Raw genomic sequence first — 20,366 nt, 5'->3', positions numbered from 1 at the left:
ACTTAAACTACTTAAACAGAGGTCAACTAAAGCAACATAGCACACTTAGTAGAAATAAAATCTCAAAATAAAACAGAACTAAATCAAAAAGCAACTGCAATTATGCTTTAACATCCTTCTTTCTCATTTTTTCATTCTTCAACTCAAAGCTTCACCAATACAAGTAGAATTTCAGAGGACATGTACCTGGTAACGAGAAAGGCAAAGAGGAGAGTAAGAGACCAGCAATATTAAATGCAGAATCAGCACCAGCAACAGAGCAGCACAGATTCAACCCAAAACCAACAATGAAATCCAACTAGAAGGAATAAACCAATCCAAAAAAACCTAACCAGATCTTTCAATGCCCTGGTTTAAACCATTTTTGACCTCAAATAGAATCAGCTGTGGTTCAGAAAATGAAAGAAAGCTTCAAAGTTCAAAGAGAAATTCCAATGGAACAGTATTTTTCAGCTTTTCAAGCCGTTTGTGATCTTTTAGGATTTTCTGCTCTTCAGGTCTTTTTTCTGTATTTTAGCTCTTCAATCTCTGCCTTCTCAGGCAAGAAAGACTGCCTTTATAGGCAAGTCATTAGGGCAACCCCTGCAGGTTTTATTTTGCATTTTAGTCTTTTTTAAACTCTTGTGTTTAGCTTAGAAGTTCCTTACTCACTGACTTGTTAGCCAAGCTAACCTACCAAAAGTCTGAAATTTAATTAAAAACCCCTACCCAAACTTCCTAGAAACTTCCTATTTTTGTTACAAAAAGATTCCCTTCATCCAATTTCCTAAACTACCCCTTAGAACCCTGTCTTTTACTCCAAGAACCTACCCAAAATGGGTCGAGGGTCAAATCGACCCAAAGGTTTAGTTCACAAATCCTGGGCTGGTAAAACCAGATTGAACCTCTTGTTGGGCTTCTCATTTCAGAACCCAAATCAAACTTATAAAATTTAAACAGAATCAGCCCCAAAAGAAAAAATCAGAAATCCCTAAAAATGAACAAAAATTAAAAGGGAAACACGAAAGGACTAATCAAGACTAATTAACAAAATTTGCAAAAATCGAATCATGCAATTAGCACTCTGTTAAAAAAAATGGAAAGTGGAAGAAAAGAGGAGGGCAGAAAAGTATGAATGAGTAAAGAACCAGAAGAGAACAATTAAAAGAAAGACAATACCTAAAGGAAGGAATGAAAGGGTAAGGTCGTGATGATATCTGCTTTGGAAGGCTTCTTAATTTCGATTTCGAGCCAAAAATTGTTATTCCTCGAAGGTTCTTGTCACAAACCAGTGAGAAGCATCAATTCAGACCCCAAAACGAACCTCGAAGTCGATGAACTCAGGGAAATTTCATTGTTCTCTTCTGCCCTTTTATATGTCTTATGATGATTCGAGGGTTATTGGTGGCAAATTTAAAGAAGGGGGACCCTGGGGTGCTGTGGTCAAAGTTTGGGCTTGGTTAGCGGCGGCGCCGCCACCGGGGAAACTAAGGCGGCGCTAGGGTTCCGAGCTTCAAACCGATATCGAGGGGTTCGGGTTGGATTCGAAGTAAACCATTTAGAGATTTGGGATGCGGAGGTCAAGGTGGGCTTGTGGTGTAAATTTGGTTGGGATTAGACACCGGCCGCCGCCGTAGGCGATTTCCGGCGGTGGCAGATGGCGGCGCAGGGCGGAAGGGATTGTTTTCTGAGAGAGACGAGTGGGGGTGGTGGGGGGTCGAAGTATGGGGTGCGAGGTTGTTTGGACAGTTTTAAGTAAATTGGGGGAGGGTTCCTAGCCGTTGGATGAGTTGAATTGAAGGGCCAGGATTAACTTAAATCAACAGAAACTCAAAACGACGTAGTATCCTGACCATACTACGGCATTTCAAGGATCTTTTGGACCGGGCATGGGCAGTGTTTTGGGCTGGGTCTGAAGGGATTTATTAGATGGGTTTTGGGTGGGTTTGGCTGAGTTTTATTTGGGCTTGACAATTTTTATTCAATTGGCCTAAAACATACTTATCTTTCAATTTCTATTCTTTTTTCTTTCCATTTCTTTTCAAATCTTTTTTCTTTTCTTTTCCAAATTAAAAAAATAAAACCTACATTAATTCTAAACCAAAATTATCCTACCATATTAGATTAAGGTTCAAAATAATATTTACAACAACTAATTAACTACCAAATTAAAAGAAACTGCACGATTCGGAACTAAATGCCAAAATGAGTTATTTTTTTGTGATTTTCTATTTTTGTAACACAACTAAATTACTAACTAATTTCAAAATGCCAAATTAAATCCTAAATGCAAATGCAACATATTTTTTGTATTTTTCATGAATTAAATAAAATAAACATGCACAAACAAATGCAAACAATTAACAGAAAATGCCACGAACATCCACAAAATTGCAAGTAATGAAAAGAAATTATTTTGTTTTGAATTTATGGGATTAATTCATATAGGGCAAAAATCACGTGCTCACAGGTTGAAGAGGTAAGGATGTTAAGACAACACATGACGGACATGTATCAAGCTTGGACGATTAGGAAGGCACCACCCCTGCCACTACCTAGCTTCCTTGATGCTACCCTTACCCAAACTCCGGTCATAGTGCCAGATGATCCCCCATACTCTCCAGATTCTCCCGCTTATCACAGCTTTTCCAACCACCCTAGTAGCTCCATCACTCGTCCCCCAGCTACCTTCCCCAAAGATCGTACTCCTGTCATATCCACTATCCCCACGATCACAACTTCTCAACAATCTTTCCTTCATAGATCCAACAGTGAACACCCACTCAAAACTCATGATGCCCAATATTACCCCTCATAGGTTTCCCACAAGGTCCCTAACTCATACAATTATAGCCCTCGGAATGAGCCTCATGTTGACAGTGAAAAGTTCACAGGAAAAGAAGGGCGAGATGAGATATCCAGGAAGCTGAAAGGTATAGAACAGTCCTTAAAGAATATGCAAGGGATGGGAAATCAGATTAACATGTCTTACAATAACTTATGTATGTTCCCTGATGTTCATCCGCCCGCGGGGTTTAAAATGTTAAATTTTAACTTGTATGATGGGCGTGGAGATCCAGTAGCCCATCTGAGGGGTTATTGCAGTGAAATGAGAAGTATTGGCGGGAAAGATGATTTGTGGATGGCGTATTTCAGTGAGAGCTTGACTGGGGCAGCCTTGGAATGGTATACTCATCAAGATGTCAATAAGTGGCATGCATGGGATGACATGGCTCAAGATTTTGTTCGACACTTTCAGTACAATCTAGACATTATCCCAGACGCTCCTCCCTATCTAAGATGGAANACGAAGAGTTTTCATGCAAAGATAAGTGAGCGGATACGAGCGATTTTTGCCCGTTTGAATACTCCGTGTCAAGCATTTTTGAAAGAGTTGACCGCACCCTGCTTCTGAGGTTGCCTACATATCCTTGGCTAAAAAGAAATCAGGTAAGTGTAGTTCGGGAAGGTTTGGTAGCTGGGACTACCAGGAGCTGTGATTTCACTACTGTTGCTGCTGCTACTGCTCGCTGACCTCCTTATAACACCATGTCGAAATAAAAAGAAGCTAGCCTAAGCTATGATCTATGAATTACAAAAGATCCTATCTATATCTTCAAACTTGCTCTTTTTGTCCTTGTCGCATTGTTGACTTGTATTCTTCCGGTGGAATTCTTTTGTTGCTGCCTTGAATTGCATTCTGAAGTGTTCTCCCTTTCCCCAAGTGATGCTTTGACTGCTAAAACTTGAAATGTAGTCCTCTGTTCTCCAGGCGGGCTCCTGACTGCTGAAACTTGAAACGTAGTCCTCTGTTCTCCAGGCGGGCTCCTGACTTCTGAAACTTGAAATGTATGCCTCTGTTCTCCAGGTGGGCTCCTGACTGCTGAAACTTGAAAAGTGTGCCTCCGTTCTCCAGGCGAGCTCCTGACTGCCGAAACTTGAAATGTGTGCCTCTGTTCTCCAGGCGGGCTCCTGACTTCAACAAAATAGACAAAAACAAAGAAAATCTCTTGCCCTAGTTTGGTGACTGGGCATCATATTACCAGATATTAATAAGAATTTGAAAACTAAAACTTGAATTGTAATACCTCTGTTCTCCAGGCGGGCTCCAGACTGCTGAAACTTGAATTGTATACCTCTGTTCCCCAGGCGGACTCCTGACTGCTGAAACTTAAAAGCATTCCCCTGTTCTCCAGGTGGGCTCCTGATTGCTGAACTTGAAAAGTATTCCCTTATTCTCCAGGTGGGCTCCTGACTGCAACAAAATAAACAAACAAAGAAAATTTCTGCCCCAGTTTGGTAACTGGGTACAGCATGTTATCAAATATTAAAAATTAAAAGCTAAAATTTGAATTGTACTTCCCTTGTTCTCCAGGTGGACGCCTGACTGCTGAAACTTGAAAAGTATTCCCTTGTTCTCCAGGTGGGCTCCTGATTGTTGAAACTTGAAGAGTATTCCCTTGTTCTCCAGGTGGGCTCCTGATTGCTGAGCTTGAAAAGTATTCCCTTGTTCTCCAGGTGGGCTCCTGACTGCAACAAAATAAACAAACAATGAAATTTTTCTGCCCCGGTTTGGTAACTGGGTACATGGGTAAGTGTTAAACTGAATTATTCTACCAACTATTATAAGAATTTGAAAGCTAAGTCCTATTATCCAGGGAGGTCCTGACAACTTCTAATAATTATGAACCTAAGTTATATCCTCTAGAGGTATTACCCCCACTACATTTGTTGTCTAAAAGGTCTTAAACTACTCCCATTACCCATGCGGGTCCTGACAACTATTAATTAAAAGACAGTGTTAACCTAAGCTATATCTACTGAAGGTACGACTTCCACTGTATTTTGTTACCTAAGCAGACCTTAAAACTATGTCCCATTATTCAGGAGGGTCCTGATCACAACTAATTAGATCCTATCTTAGACAACCTATGTTCTTTAGAATAAATTTGTGCTAAATATGCTACTCATTGCTTGTTTGGAAATTTAAACTAAGTCCCATTTTCCAGGAGGGTCCTGAGAATTACCCGTCATACCTGTTTTGGGTGCTTGCTTTTTCCTTAAGGAGGGTTTCTCCGAAACCAATGAAAACTTTCTGCCCCTGTTTCAATCAAAGAAAAATCTTGCCAGTTTTAAAAATGTGGCTAGTTGCTGGCATTCTTGCTAGGTACATCCCTGCCGCTGGGTTTTACTCCGTCTCGCTTTCCTGGACTTGCCTTGAATCCCCTCGACTTCCTGACCGAATTTCAACCCCTTGACTCTGATGACCCAAGTGTTCTATCCCATATTGTTGTTTTTTGCGTTTCTGACCCCTCTTTTGAAACTTCGCTTCTTCCCCACAATTATCCGATTAATCCACCGATGAAACTTCCAGTGGTCCTTTATGACTTACTTCGCTTTTTGACATCTTTGATATACTCTGGCCCTGTCTATACAACTAGGAAGCTGGTAGTTAGCTCTCACACTCTTTCCTTTGTTTCGAACAAAACTGACACTGAAACATCTTAAAGATAGACCTCGAAAGAATGAAATGCAACGACCTCGAGGATTAAGGATAAAGAGAATCCGAGAACGGATGATTTTTAATGACGAAAGAAGAGAATAAGACTTATCTGAGTGGAGATGCTGGTACCACTGAGCATGCCATGCATTTTGGATTAATCAGCCCAGTCTGTCTAACCAATCAACTTTCGATTGCCACATTCGTCGCCCCAGAATTCCATAACCTGATCTCTTCAACCCAAACCTTAACCTTGTTCATCCTGCCGTGTCTTGAACAGCTTTCAACCATAGACTCATCTCATTTGCCCATCTGAAAACTTACTTTCGCCTTAAAGGTGCCCGTGAGGGTTTTCACCAATAAGACTCTCTCATTTCTAATTTCCCTCAACTCACTTCGCCTTACGGTGCCCGTAAGGGTTTTCACCAATAAGACTCTCTCATTTTTTATTTCTCTCAACTCACTTCGCCTTGCGGTGCCCGTGAGGGTTTTCACCAATAAGACTCTCTCATTTTATCATTTTCTTGCACCGGAGTGCTGTCCTTGACGTGAATCACTTTTACTTGTTCGTATTGGCACTTCCTGAAGATTGATCAGAAGGTCTTTCTTTGGACCATAATGCAGGCTTTTGGATGAGGTTAGAAAGAAGGGTATCAAAGGCTCAAAACAACTTAATCATGGGTTCACTATTACAACTTTCGAAATCAAATCTCCCACAACAATCACAACTTCTGCCCCAGTTTCTTTCTTGGGGACTATTGGGATTTTGTTTTGGTGTGACTGAACCTCAGGGAAAGGCTGCCTACGTACCCTTTCGGGATCAAGTCGAACGTAGTTCAGGTCATAAAAATTACTTTGTTGTGATTTTTCATTTCTTTTTCTTCCTCTTCCTCTTCTTTTCTTTTTCTCTCTTCCTTTTCTCTTTTTGTTGCTTTTTTTTTCCTTCTTTTTCTTCTCTCTCTTTTCATTCTTTCTCTTTTCTCTTTTTCCGTGACTTATCTTTCACGCTTGTGTTTCCGATCTTTGCTACTGATTTCGAAAGAGGGGTATGAAAGAAAATGAATAAGGCTCAAAGGGGGTAACAAAGGATAAAGTGTTTGGATAGCAGAACAAAATACCTTCATCATTTCAATCTCAAAAATATGCCAAATACAATAAAGTACAATTAAACCAAGAAATCATACATAGTATCGCTTGACCGCATCAGAAGTGATAGCCATTTCTACACATTTCCCTTCCACATCTGTCAAATGTAATGCGCCATTGGACAACACTCTGGTTACAACAAATGGCCCCTGCCAGTTCGGGGCGAACTTTCCTTTCGCCTCAGCCCAATGAGGTAGGATACGTCTCAACACCAACTGCCCTACTTCGAATTTCCGCGGACGCACTTTCTTGTTATATGCTCTTGCCATTCTCTGTTGGTACAACTGACCGTGACACACTGCCGCCAATCTCTTTTCATCAATCAAACTTAGTTGTTCCAAGCGAGCTTTAACCCATTCAACGTCATCAATTTCCGCCTCGGCGATGATCCGAAGGGACGGGATTTCAACCTCTGCGGGTATTACTGCTTCAGTGCCATACACCAGTGAATAAGGAGTTGCCCCTACTGAAGTGCGGACAGTAGTGCGATAGCCTAAAAGGGCAAAAGGTAACTTCTCATGCCATTGCCTTGACCCTTCTACCATTTTCCGAAGTATTTTCTTGATGTTCTTGTTAGCTGCTTCGACTGCCCCATTTGCCTTAGGACGATATGGGGTAGAATTGTGGTGCGTGATCTTAAACTGCTGGCATGTCTCGGCCATCAAATGACTGTTGAGATTGGCACCATTGTCTGTGATGATTACCTTCGGGATCCCAAACCGACATATGATATTCGAATGCACGAAATCAACCACTGCCTTCTTGGTCACAGACTTGAAGGTTTTTGCTTCAACCCATTTAGTGAAATAGTCAATAGCTACCAGAATGAACTTGTGCCCATTTGATGCTGCTGGCTCGATCGGTCCAATGACATCCATTCCCCAAGCAACGAACGGCCATGGTGCTGACATTGTATGCAATTCAGATGGTGGAGAATGAATCAAATCTCCATGTACCTGGCATTGATGACACTTGCATACGAAACTGATGCAATCCCATTCCATAGTAAGCCAATAATAACCTGCTCGAAGAATCTTCTTCGCCAATACATATCAGCTCATATGAGGCCCGCAAACTCCCGCATGCACCTCAGCCATGATAACTGTAGCTTGTTTAGCATCCATGCATCTCAACAATCCAAGATTTGGAGTTCTTTTGTACAATACGCCTCCACTGAAGAAAAATCCGCTTGCCAAGCGTCGAATTGCTCTCTTTTGATCCCTTGTAGCTTGTGCTGGGTACACTCCCATCCGAAGATATTCTTTGATATCGTGGAACCATGGCTCACCATCAAGCTCTTATTCCACCATATTACAATAGGCATGCTGATCTCGGACCTGAATCTGTAACGGATCCTCATAAGCCTTGTCTGGATGATGCAACATTGACGCCAAAGTGGCCAAAGCGTCAGCAACCTCATTGTGAATCCTTGGAATATGCTTGAAGTCTATTGATTGGAACCGTTGACAAAGTTCATGCAAACATTGCCGATATGGTATGAGCTTCAAATCTCGTGTCTCCCATTCACCCTGAATCTGGTGTACCAGAAGATCCGAGTCACCCATGACCAAGATTTCCTGGACACCCATGTCTATAGCTAATCTCAAACCCAAGATACACGCCTCGTATTCAGCCATATTATTGGTGCAATAGAAACGAAGTTGAGCAGTGATAGGGTAGTGTTGCCCTATCTCAGAAATCAGCACTGCTCCTATCCCAACACCCTTGGCGTTGGCAGCTCCATCAAAGAATAGTTTCCATCCTGGCTTCTCGACTTGTTCTAATTCTTCAACATGCATTATCTCCTCGTCGGGAAAGTATGTTTTCAAAGGTTCATATTCATCATCAATTGGATTCTGAGCCAGATGATCAGCCAGCGCTTGTGCTTTCATTGCAGTCTGGGTCACGTAGACAATATGAAATTCCGTAAGCAAGATTTGCCATTTCGCCAGCCTCCCTGTGGGCATGGGCTTCTGAAAAATGTACTTCAACGGGTCCAACCGAGAGATGAGATAGGGGGTATATGCTGACAAGTAATGTTTCAACTTCTGCGCTACCCAGGTTAAGGCACAACACGTCCTCTCAAGTTGAGTGTACCTCACCTCATATGATGTGAACTTCTTGCTGAGGTAGTAAATCGCCTGCTCTTTCCTTCCTGTGATGTCATGCTGCCCCAGTACACAACCAAAAGAATTATCCAACACGGTCAGATAAAGGATCAAAGGCCTTCCCGGCTCCGGCGGGACCAACACAGGTGGACTAGCCAAGTACTCCTTAATCTTGTCAAATGCTGCTTGACATTCATCCGTCCATCTGACCGCAGCATCTTTCTTTAACAACTTGAAGATGGGCTCGCAAGTGGTTGTAAGCTGGGCAATGAACCTGCTGATGTAATTCAACCTGCCAAGCAAACTCATCACATCTTTCTTGTTCCTTGGTGGCGGTAGCTCCTGAATGGCTTTGATCTTAGACGGGTCTAACTCAATACCGCGCCGACTCACCACGAATCCCAATAACTTCCCACATGGAACTCCAAACGCACAGTTCGCTGGATTAAGCTTGAGGTTGTACCTGCGGAGTCTCTGGAAGAATTTCCTTAAATCCCTGACATGGTCACATCGTTTTCTCGACTTTATGATCACGTCGTCCACATGGACCTTAATTTCCCGATGTATCATGTCATGGAACATGGTGGTCATCGCCCTCATATATGTTGCCCCTGCGTTCTTTAACCCAAACGGCATGACTCTATAACAATACGTTCCCCAAGGCGTGATGAATGCCGTCTTTTCCGCATCCTCCTCATCCATCAAAATCTGGTGATAGCCCGCATAACAATCCACGAAGGAACCAATCTCATGTTTGGCACAATTGTCAATCAATATGTGGATGTTTGGTAGTGGGAAGTTGTCTTTCGGACTTGCCTTATTGAGGTCACGGTAATCTACGCACACTCTGGTCTTTCCATCCTTCTTTGGCACAGGCACAACATTGGCTAACCAGGTGGGATACCGCGAGACCCGGATGACCTTTGCCTCAAACTGCTTGGTGACCTCTTCTTTGATTTTCACACTAATGTCTGTTTTAAATTTCCTTAGCTTCTGCTTGACAGGAGGGCATGCTGGGTCAGCGGGCAACTTGTGGACACCACCAAATCAGTGCTTAAACCTGGCATGTCGTCATATGACCATGCAAAAACATCTTTATACTCAAAAAGTGCTTTAATTATCTCTTCTCTGAGCTGTGGTTCCAAATGGACACTTATTTTTGTTTCCCGCACATTCTCCTGATCCCCTAAATTGATTGCCTCTGTGTCATTCAGATTAGGTTTGGGTTTTTCTTCAAAGTGGCTTAATTCTTTACTGATTTCCTCAAAAGCTTCCTCATCATCATATTCTATTTCGTCATCACACTCAATTTCTTGTATTATTATGTCTGAGTTAGATTGGCATTTAAGACTGGGCTGAAGACTCCTCATGCATGACACATCACTGAAACCAGCGTAAAAGGGACTGTACAAGAAAGAAAAGAAAGACAAAAATGAAAACTATCAGGAATGAAAAAGAGGGAAATTGCATTTCATTAATATTTAAGATAACAAGGTTTAACTCATCCAAACGGACGGAACATAGCATCCGAATTACAACCTTGGAAATAATCCAGATTAAACTGAAAGGAAATCAAAACTAACTACCAAGACTCCCTCCGGGTAGGAAGGGGAGTTGCTTCCCAATTGTTAAGCTTTGCCTGGGGCCCCACGAACTGAACATCTGCCTTGCTTGGACCTTCTCCGGCCTCCAACACATTCACCTCATAAAACAGCTTTTCAAACCTCTCAATCATCTCCTTGTCGGGATCAACCACACTATTGGGCATTGCTGTTGCTAGGCGCTTCTTAGTACCAGGCCTGACAAAGGAACGGGAAAGGCGGGGGATGGGTTTTGGAAGGGTCCATGCTTTCTTTTTCATCTTTCTAGCTCGCCTTATGTCAGCAGCAGTGGGCTTGAAACCTAAACCAAAAGTATCCAGGTTTGCAGGAAGGGATACAGGTTGTACGATGCCTTGTAAAGAAGCACCCAAGCCTTTTCCAAGTACAAATCCGTTCTTCAGCATTTCTGACGCAACCATGACGGATGTAGCAGCTACCTTTGGCACAGGAATACACTTCCCTTCCGGGATCTTTTCAACCGATACCATATCAAAGACTTGATAAACCCATGGACCTTTGTCATCCTCAGCTTCTATGAAAGGCACAATGGCATCACCCAGAGTACACGAACTATCTTCCCCATGCACCATAATCTCTTGCCTGTCCCACTCGAATTTAACCACCTGGTGCAAGGTAGATGGCACTGCCTTTGCTGCATGGATCCAGGGTCGGCCTAGCAAAAGTTTGTAAGAGACAGCCACGTCGAGCACCTGGAACTCCATAGTGAATTCAACCGAACCTATTGTCAGTTCCAACACTATATCCCCAACTGTGTCCTTGCCTCCTCCATCAAATCCTTGCACGCAAATACTATTCTTGTGGATTCTCTCACCGTCCACCTTTAACTTTTCCAGGGTGGAGAGAGGGCAAATGTTTGCACTGGACCCGTTATCAACTAGCACCCGGGTGACCACAGAGTCTTCACATTTCACCGTGAGGTAGAGTGCTCTATTATGCTAAGTGCCTTCCAAAGGCAGCTCATCATCAGAAAATGTAACCCTGTTGACCTCGAAAATCTTGTTTGCTATTTTCTCTAAGTGGTTCACAGAAATCTTATCGGGAACATGGGCCTCATTCAAAATTTTCATCAATGTCTGGCGGTGCTCATCTGAGTGGATCAGTAATGATAGCAAAGAGATTTGTGTCGGGGTCTTCCTCAACTGTTCTACAATGGAATAATCTTGTGCCTTCATCTTCTTCAAGAATTCTTCTGCCTCTTCTTCAGTTACAGCTTTCTTTACTGATACTGGATTATCTTTGGTGAGTTTAGCCTTTCTCAGCTCGTCAGGAGCAAAGCATCTTCCTGAGCGAGTCAATCCATGGGTTTCACAAACTTCTTCCTTAACTTCCTTTCCCTGATACATCACTGTCACTCGGCCGTAATTCCATGGGACGACCTTTTCACTGATTACTGGTAGCTGAGTCACTGGCTTGATGACAACCGGCTCTGTGCGATCCCCTTTTACCATCACAACGGGCTTGATAGCTGCCCCCGGCACTACCACTTTAGCTGGTTCTTATTTTTCTGCAACACTGCTCAAAAGCTCCTTCTTTATCACTACAACTGGCTTGCTAACTGTTTCTTCTACCTTGATCAATGCCCTCCCCTTTGTTAGTTGCTCATTTGATCTATCCTCACTAGCCCTGATCATCATTACAGTTTGTGACGGCTTCTTATGCTCTCCCTTTTGGACTAGCTCGATCATATGGGTCTCGTGATGAGTTGGTAATGGGTTTTGGGCGATGTTAGGCGCTTCTAGGGCTTGCACTTCAATTCGGCGGGTATCAATGAGCTCTTGGATGGCCGTTTTCAAGTGCCAACATTTTTCTGTGTCATGTCCCGGCGCACCTGAGTAATATTCACAACTCACAGAGTGGTCCAGATTCCTTGGGGGAGGATTTGGCAATTTGGGTTCAACCGGATTCAACATGCCCAACTGTCTCAATCTGTGGTACAAGCTAGTATAAGATTCACCTAAGGGAGTGAAAGTCTTCTTCTTTTGCAACCTATCATTCTTAAATGCAGGGTTAGGTCGAAAACCGGTTCCAGCGGGATTTTTGTTGGTTCTTGGGGGTGGGTAGGTGTTTTGAGCTGAGTAAGTATTTTGTGGGGTGGGTGTGCGCCATTTGCATGGGTAGGAGGTTGGGGGTATGTTTGGGCATGGTGGACAGAGAAATTGGGGACAGGAGGTGGGTAATAGTGCTGCGGTGGGCCATATGGGGTGTTGGGTAGATTTGGAGGTGAGGGCGAGGTTGGTGATAATATGATGATGGACCTCTGGACCAAGCTCTCGATTCCACTACTGCAACCTTTTCTTTCTTCTTCTTTCCCAATACTCCTCCAGTGTCGCTCTGAATAACCTGAGTAGTTGCTTTGATTGCTGAATAGCTCATAATCTTGTTAGACTTGAGACCCTCTTCCACCATACTTCCCATTTTCACGACCTCCTTAAAAGTTTTTCCCACCGCTGACACCAGATGACCATAATAGGTAGGCTCCAAGGCTTGTAGGAAATAATCAACCATCTCGTTCTCTTTCATTGGATGATCGACTCTTGCCGCCTGCTCCCTCCACCGAAAACCATACTCTCTGAAGCTTTCTCCGGGCTTCTTCTCAATTTTAGTTAGCGACAGACGGTCCGGGACAATTTTGAGATTGTACTGAAAATGACATGCAAATGCTTAAGCCAGGTCGTCCCAAGTGTACCATCGGGCATGATCCTGTCGTGTGTACCACTCCAAAGTTGCTCCACTTAGACTTTGACTAAAGTAAGCCATCAATAATTCGTCCCTTCCTCCAACTCCTCTCATCTTGCTACAGAACCCCCTTAAGTGGGCTACCGGATCACTGTGGCCATCATATAGGTCAAACTTGGGCAGCTTGAATCCTGCTGGCAACTGGACGTCAGGAAACAGGCACAGGTCCTTGTAGGCTACACTCACTTGTCCTCCGAGTCCTTGCATATTTCGGAATGACTGTTCTAAGCTCTTGACCTTCCGGATCATCTCCTCTTGCTCAGGGTTTCTGGGAGGCTTTTCTTCCTCAGCTGAGAGATCAAGGCGGGGAGTGTAAGGGCATGGCTCGGGCGGTTTGAAAGTGGCTTCGGGTGGGTAATACTGGTTGTCATGGGTTTGGAACAAAGGTTCGCTAGAAGACCTGTGTAGTGCGACAGGTGGGGGGGCCACGAACACAGGAGTGATTGGTGGTGGAGGGCATGGGATTTGTTTGGGTGGTGGAGGTGGTGGTGTTTGGGAAGTGGTTCCATAGTACTGCTGGCAAGTAGGGAAAGCAGGAGATGAGTTCACTGTGGGAGGATCTTGAGGCTGAGATAGTGGTGGGAGGTAGGTGGGGTTAGCAGGATAGGCAGGTGGTGGGTGTCCCTTCGACCAGGCCTGGTACATCTCGGCTATCTATTGCTTTAGTTTATACATCTCCTCCTACATTGTATTAACGTCCACTACTTCCTCCTCCCTAGATGGGTCGACAATGCTTGCTTCTAATTCCTGGTTGACCATGTTTGACTTATCCTTGGAGCAGGTGTTGTAGGGATGGGTTGCCAGAATGCCAGTCAACTTAACCACCTGCCTGGACTCATCAACAACAACTTTGTTAGCGGTTAGGGCATTAACAGATAGATAACCGCACATTGAGGAGTGCATGCACTTAAGCAGTTAATCATTTCTATTATGCCTTTGCTCAGTCGCATGCGTCATCCCGGCTTTTCGTTTTCTTTATTTGCCAATTGCAAACTTTCTCTTCTCTTTTCTCTCTCTTCTTTTCTTTTCTTTCTTTTCACTCTTACCTTGGTTTTTCCTTGTTCCTATTCGCTCCTTTCCTCAAAATTGTTTTTACGCTCTTTTCTTTCCTTTGCTCCCTTTTATTTTCTTTTGTTTGCTTTTATTTGGTTTCCTATTTTCTTTTGTTTGTTTTTCTTTCCCTTCTTGTTTTTCACCTTTTCATTTAGTTACGGTCGAATCCTATGGAGATTGCTACGTATCACGTCCCCGCGTGAATCAGACCAAGCGTAGTTCTTGCAAATATATGCAAAAGTAAATGCAAGAAATAAAGAAACAATTTTTCGGGAATTTTCAAATTTTCATTGATAACAACTGCGATTACAAAGCTATTAGACTATATGTTTTTCTCTTCTCGGAAAAGGAAAGTATAAAAACCAGACTCAAAAGCAGAAATACAGACTCGATTATCTAAGAATACATCAAAGCTTCAAATCCTGGGGCCCGCGAAGCATCTCTCGGCATCGCCGCGGGCCTGCGTGCGAGACCCTTTTGCAATTAATCCAGATCGTTCATGACCTGGCGAACAAATATCATCACGGAGGCAAAAGAACGTGGTACGACCCATCCGCTCACCAGCCTGGCACTTCATGACAATATAGTTGGCAATGTTTCTGATTCTTTCCCTGATTTGACCCTTTTCTTGGAGTAGCCGACTTATCTGTTGGGTACGAGCCTCTAGAACCTGAGAATCCTGGAGGTGAAGGTCTTGTAACAATTTTATCTCCTTTTCCATCTCAGCGATTAACCCATAACACTGTTCCCTCTCGGCCCGAAATTCTTTGTCCCGCCGAGCTGCCTTTTCTTCAAGAGTATTCATTTTTCTTTTCATGTTAGCAATGGTTCCCTCATAGTTCCTCTTCATTTGTTGTACAAACTGGGCTCTTTCCTCAGTCTTCTTTGCCCATTGTGCCCGAAGTCTTGCCATGTTCCCCTCGGATTTTTCCAATTCTTCCTGACAGTCCAGGACTTGCTTCTTTAACCCTTTTATCAATCTCTCGTCAGATAGACTTCTTTCCCGATTCCTGGCATCTATTTTCATTTGCTGAATTTGGGCCTTGAGAGCTTCATTCTCCTGGGCCAATTTCTTTTTATCACCTTCGTCAGCTGCGGCTTGCAAGGTGTTTTCAAACCGGAGCTCCTGAACCTGTTTTTCCAATGCTCCTATTCGGGCCCTGTACTCCTTTTCTTTGGCTAACCAATCCCATTGCACCTGGGCCTCGTTAGTGAATTGTTGTACATGTGGCCTTTTGGCGGGTCTCTCAGGGATTTGAAATCTCTTACCAAACCAGACCAAGTATTTGGGATCTACCTCACCTCTGGCTCGGTCCTGTACTATAGTCTTGGGTTCAAGGTACCTGCACTCATTCCAAATCTTTCGAATTCTGCCTTCAGGGAATGCAGCTTTCGGGCCTAACTCGATGACTTGCTCGCTCAGGTCTTCATCGTTGTGCACTGTTTGGAATCTTCCAAATTGCCGCAAAACTCGGTAAGGAGCATAAGGCTGTATGCTTCGAATACCCATCAAAAGAATATAAGAGACCTCTGCTGATGTGTATACAGCTTCAGTAGCAGGAAGCCATCCATAAGCCCATTCAACTTTATCTGCGGTCAAGGACCTTAAGCATGACGACCAGGCCTCAGTACCCTCAGGGAATTCAATACCTGTCACCCGGGTCTCGAATTCTGCAATACAACTTACTCCAGTTAAACCGTAGTTCATATAGCCCGTGCGGTGACAGAGGTGTTCCTGTATCCACAATTGTAAGAGCAAATTGCAACCTTGAAAGAATTTCTCCCCTTCCCGACATTTGGTCAAAGCTCGGTACATTTCTGCTACAATCAGGGGAACCACTGTGCTAGTAGGTTTTTTCATGGCAACATCTAGCATCCCTACCAGGCCAAGGTCTATGTGACCGTCCTTTCTTGGACAAATTACCACTCCCAAAAAGGCTACCATGAAGGCTAATCCCCGTCGGGCTTCCCATTTGTCTTTATTTCCAGCATGTGTCAATCCTGTGTTGGGTTCCTCGAAACCTTTGGGGTTACCATACCGGTGATATAAGAAATGCAATGTACAACACCCCTCCGCCAGATACGGGTCTTGAATATCCCGGCTGATGTTCAACAAATCCAAGAACCTATGAAGGGTTACTGGTCGTGGGGCCAATGGGTATCTACCTCGGAGGTTCCCGTTGAGACCGGCGTATCCGGCAATCTCTTCCAATGTAGGTGTGAGTTCAAAATCTGAAAACCGGAATACATTACGGGTTGGATCCCAGAATGGTATCAATGCTTCAATAATATCTTCTCTTGGTTTAATGTTCAGCAAATCGACGAGACCACCCAAGATTTTGACCACGGTATCTCTGCTTCCTTTTCCCAAATCATGCCACCACATATGGAGTTTCAAAGGGATCTCGCTCAGGACTGAGAAGGTTTCGATGTTACTGGAATTCATCCTGCACATTTATTAGGGAACTTTTCTTTATTTAGAAAACAGGCCTTGGATTTGCAAATACGGCCTTTCAGCACTTCTGGGAGGAAGACTTTAAGGCTGTGCCCGCAAACCATGTAAAAAATGACTCAGGGGGGCTATTCTTGCAAAAACGGCCTTCCGGCGTCCTTTTAGGGACATTCGGCTTATTTTAGACAAGAATGGCATCACCCGACTTATTTATGACAAAAATTAAAATTTTGACATTTTTTGGCTATTTTTGCAAAAAGGGAGGTTGGACCCGATGAGGGTTGCCTACGTATCTCACATCCGGTGAGAATCAAACTGGCGTAGTTCGGGCAAATAAACCTAACTATTTTTGAAAATAGGACTCTTTTGTTTTTGTTGGCAAATACACTATTTCTGAAAGCAAAATTCATTTTTTTATGTTTTCTTATTCAGTGGTAAATAAACAAACTAATTTGAAAATAAAACCCTTTTTTTCGTTTCTCTTTTCCATTGGTAAACAAAACAAACTAAAGAAAACTACTTTCCTTCTTTTCTTTCCTTTTTTCAAAAATCCGGCGGCATTTCGGCACTACTTGGACACTGGTTTTTCAAAACTAGCGGTTACCCTCACTTAGTCCCAACACTGCTTATTTTCAAAATTCACTCATTTAGACAAGCCGGTCAACATGCAAAGCCGAGCAAATAAATGCGCAAGTAGCACGTAAGATGCATCAGGATGGTCCATTATTTCAGGTCACCTGTCCTAGACGGACCCAACCCCTGTGTGAGTCCCCTAAGTCAAATGCACATGATGCAAACAAGCGTCCTACTAGGGATCCGGCATGAGGTTTTGTTCTTCTATGTTTAAACCCTAGGTTTATTGGTTTAGACCTGGCTTACCCGAGCGGACAACTTGGGCCGAGGGGGAGGCAGTGTACCGGGGATACAGAAGCTCCGCCGGCTTAGCAACTTATCCAAACCTCGTTCTAAATGGGAAAAGACTCTAAACAGAAGAGAAGCTACACGAAGTGCACCCTTCTCCATGATGTAGAAGACTCAGAGAGAGGAAGGGATTCGCGACAGTTTATATACAATTCAACAAATATCAAAGCGGTAAAACATTTAGCACATATAGCATGGAACATGTAGAAAATCAGATAAAGCCAAATATAACAATTTAACTGAGCTCGAATTCTTGAACCCTGAACCGAAATTCTGGGTTCTTTTCCCCAGCAGAGTCGCCAGAGCTGTCACACCTCCCTTTTTACTTACTATACCTCGCGAAGGGTATAATGAAAGGGAGTTTTTCCAATTAAAGGACAATCGAAACGGGATTCGTTTATTAAGAGATTCAGAGTCGCCACTTGGGAGATTTATGGTGTCCCAAGTCACCGGTTTGAATCCCGAATCGAGGAAGGGTTTGACTCTGTTTAACAGTCGCGAACCAGAAATCCGGGTAAGGAATTCTGTTAACCCGGGAAAAGGGGTTAGGCACTCCCGAGTTCCGTGGTTCTAGCACGGTCGCTCAACTGCTATATTTGGCAAAAATCTGATTTTAATACACGTTATCCTATTGTGCATATTTCAGAATTATTTAACCGCTTTTAATTAAATTTTTAAAGAAGGTGAACGTCGTTTAAAAACGTGTTTTTGGATCACGTCACATGAAATGCACCCGTATCCTCGACACATTTTTATTCAACGTTTTGGGATTTGGATTTGGGTTGCATGAAATGCACACCCGTATTTAGGAAAGTAATATTATTTAAAAAAAACGCGCCTAAAGCGACTAACGTGTTATTATCTTTGCGGGAGGCCGTGAAAATTCGCTAAACGGCACGTCCCGAATTCTAAGTGCTTTAAAATAAATTTAAAAGAGGGCCACGCAATTTATGAGTTTTGNGGGTAATTTCCGCAAAGTAATTTTTCCATGTCTTAGAGGTCACTTTTGTTTAGTTTGCACTTCTAGCCACCTTTTGGCCACATAAGCCATTTTGCAAAAATAGCCTCGATCTGCATGTGTCCAGTAGGAAGTTTTATTGTCTCATATAGTGTTCTAAGTCTTTAACTCCATTTGGTCTTATTTTTATCATACAGGTGTGGATCTGCTTACCAGAGCTTGAGCATGACAGACGCCCAAGGACCCTCTTAGTCAGGACCGTTGCATCCAGGAAATGCTTAAGGAGATTTTTTATGTTTTGAGTCTTTTTTTTTTGTTGTCTTGTACTTTATAGTCATTTTCAGTAGTATTGATTCTTTTAGTTGGTGTGAGAGTTTGTCGTAGTATAGTTGAGTTTGTCAAGTCTCTCGTTATCGTATTTACTGTTTTATATTTGAAAACCAAAAAAAAAGTTATAAATGAATATTCAAAAACATTTTTGTTTCTTAGTTTATTTTGTCCATTACTTTTCCAAAAACTACGCTTGGTCTGATTCATGAGGGACATGATACGTAATCAACCTACATAGGGTTCGATCGAATCATCATTAAATAAAAAAGCAAAAAAAAAGGAGAATGAAGTTGTGGGACGTGAGAAATGAGAAGAAAGAAAAGAGCGATAAGCAAAAGAAAAGAGGAGAAAAGAAATAGAAAAAACCAAGCGATGCTAGAAAGGAAAATGAATAAGGAAATGGGGCAAGAAGATGTGAAATTGGGATGATGCCATATGACCTTCGTACCCTCGAAGTCATTTTAGAATCGATAACTGTGACTATGTGCATTGCACATAAAGTGAGATTATCTTATGTTAAATGCCCTAACGCTAACATGATGACTTCATTTTGTTCCTCTTTGTTATCTTCATTATAGTAGAAAGGTGGTTGGTTTGTGGTTCTTAAAGTGGTAACTCTTCTCTACAACATAAAGTCGAATGGCAATGGTAGATGACAACAGAATTGAGTTGGTTGATACTGGTGCCCAAAAGCAATTGGTTGAACAGGACAATGGGTTGGTTGTGTCACGCCTCCTTTTTCGCTACTACCCCGTGAAGGGTATAATGAAAGGGGTTTTTCCAATTAAAGGACAATCGAAACGGGATTCATTTTATTAAGAGATTCAGAGTCGCCACTTGAGAGATTTATGGTGTCCTAAGTCACCGGTTTGAATCCCGAATCGAGGAAAGGGTTTGACTCTGTTTAACAGTCGCGAACCAGAAATCCGGGTAAGGAATTATGTTAACCCGGGAGAAGGGGTTAGGCACTCCCGAGTTCCGTGGTTCTAGCACGGTCGCTCAACTGCCATATTTGGCTTAAGTCTGATTTTAATTCATGTCATCCTATAGTGCAATTTTAAAATTGTTTAACCGCTTTTAATTAGGTTTTATGAAGTGAACGTCGTTTAAGAACGTGTTTTTGGATCACGTCACATGAAATGCACCCGGATCCTCGACACCTCTTATTCAACGTTTTGAGATTTGGATTTGGGTCGCATGAAATGCACACCCGTAGTTAAGAAGGTAAAATTATTAAAAGCTCGCCTAAAGTGGCTAGCGTCTTGTTAACTTTGCGGGAGGCCATGAAAATTCGCTAAATGGCACGTCCCGAATTTCTAAAATATTTTTAATAAAGCAATTAAAGAGGGCCACGCAATTTGTGATTTTATTTGGCACGGCGCACCTCAATTCGTTCTTAAAGGACAACCTAAAGACGAACTAGTATTATCTATAAGAATTGTCTTTAAAAAACTTAATTTGTTAACATTATGAATTAACTAACATTATGGTATTCAAGGAAATTCGGGCCCCAAGCTCAAGTCCGAACCCGAACAAGGCGATCTCCGTTACTGAAGAAACC

Source organism: Nicotiana attenuata, chromosome 5, assembly GCF_001879085.1.
Source record: "Nicotiana attenuata strain UT chromosome 5, NIATTr2, whole genome shotgun sequence".
Taxonomy (NCBI): Eukaryota; Viridiplantae; Streptophyta; class Magnoliopsida; order Solanales; family Solanaceae; genus Nicotiana; species Nicotiana attenuata.
The sequence above is the reverse complement of the archived record's forward strand: the minus strand, read 5'-3'. Positions refer to the sequence as shown.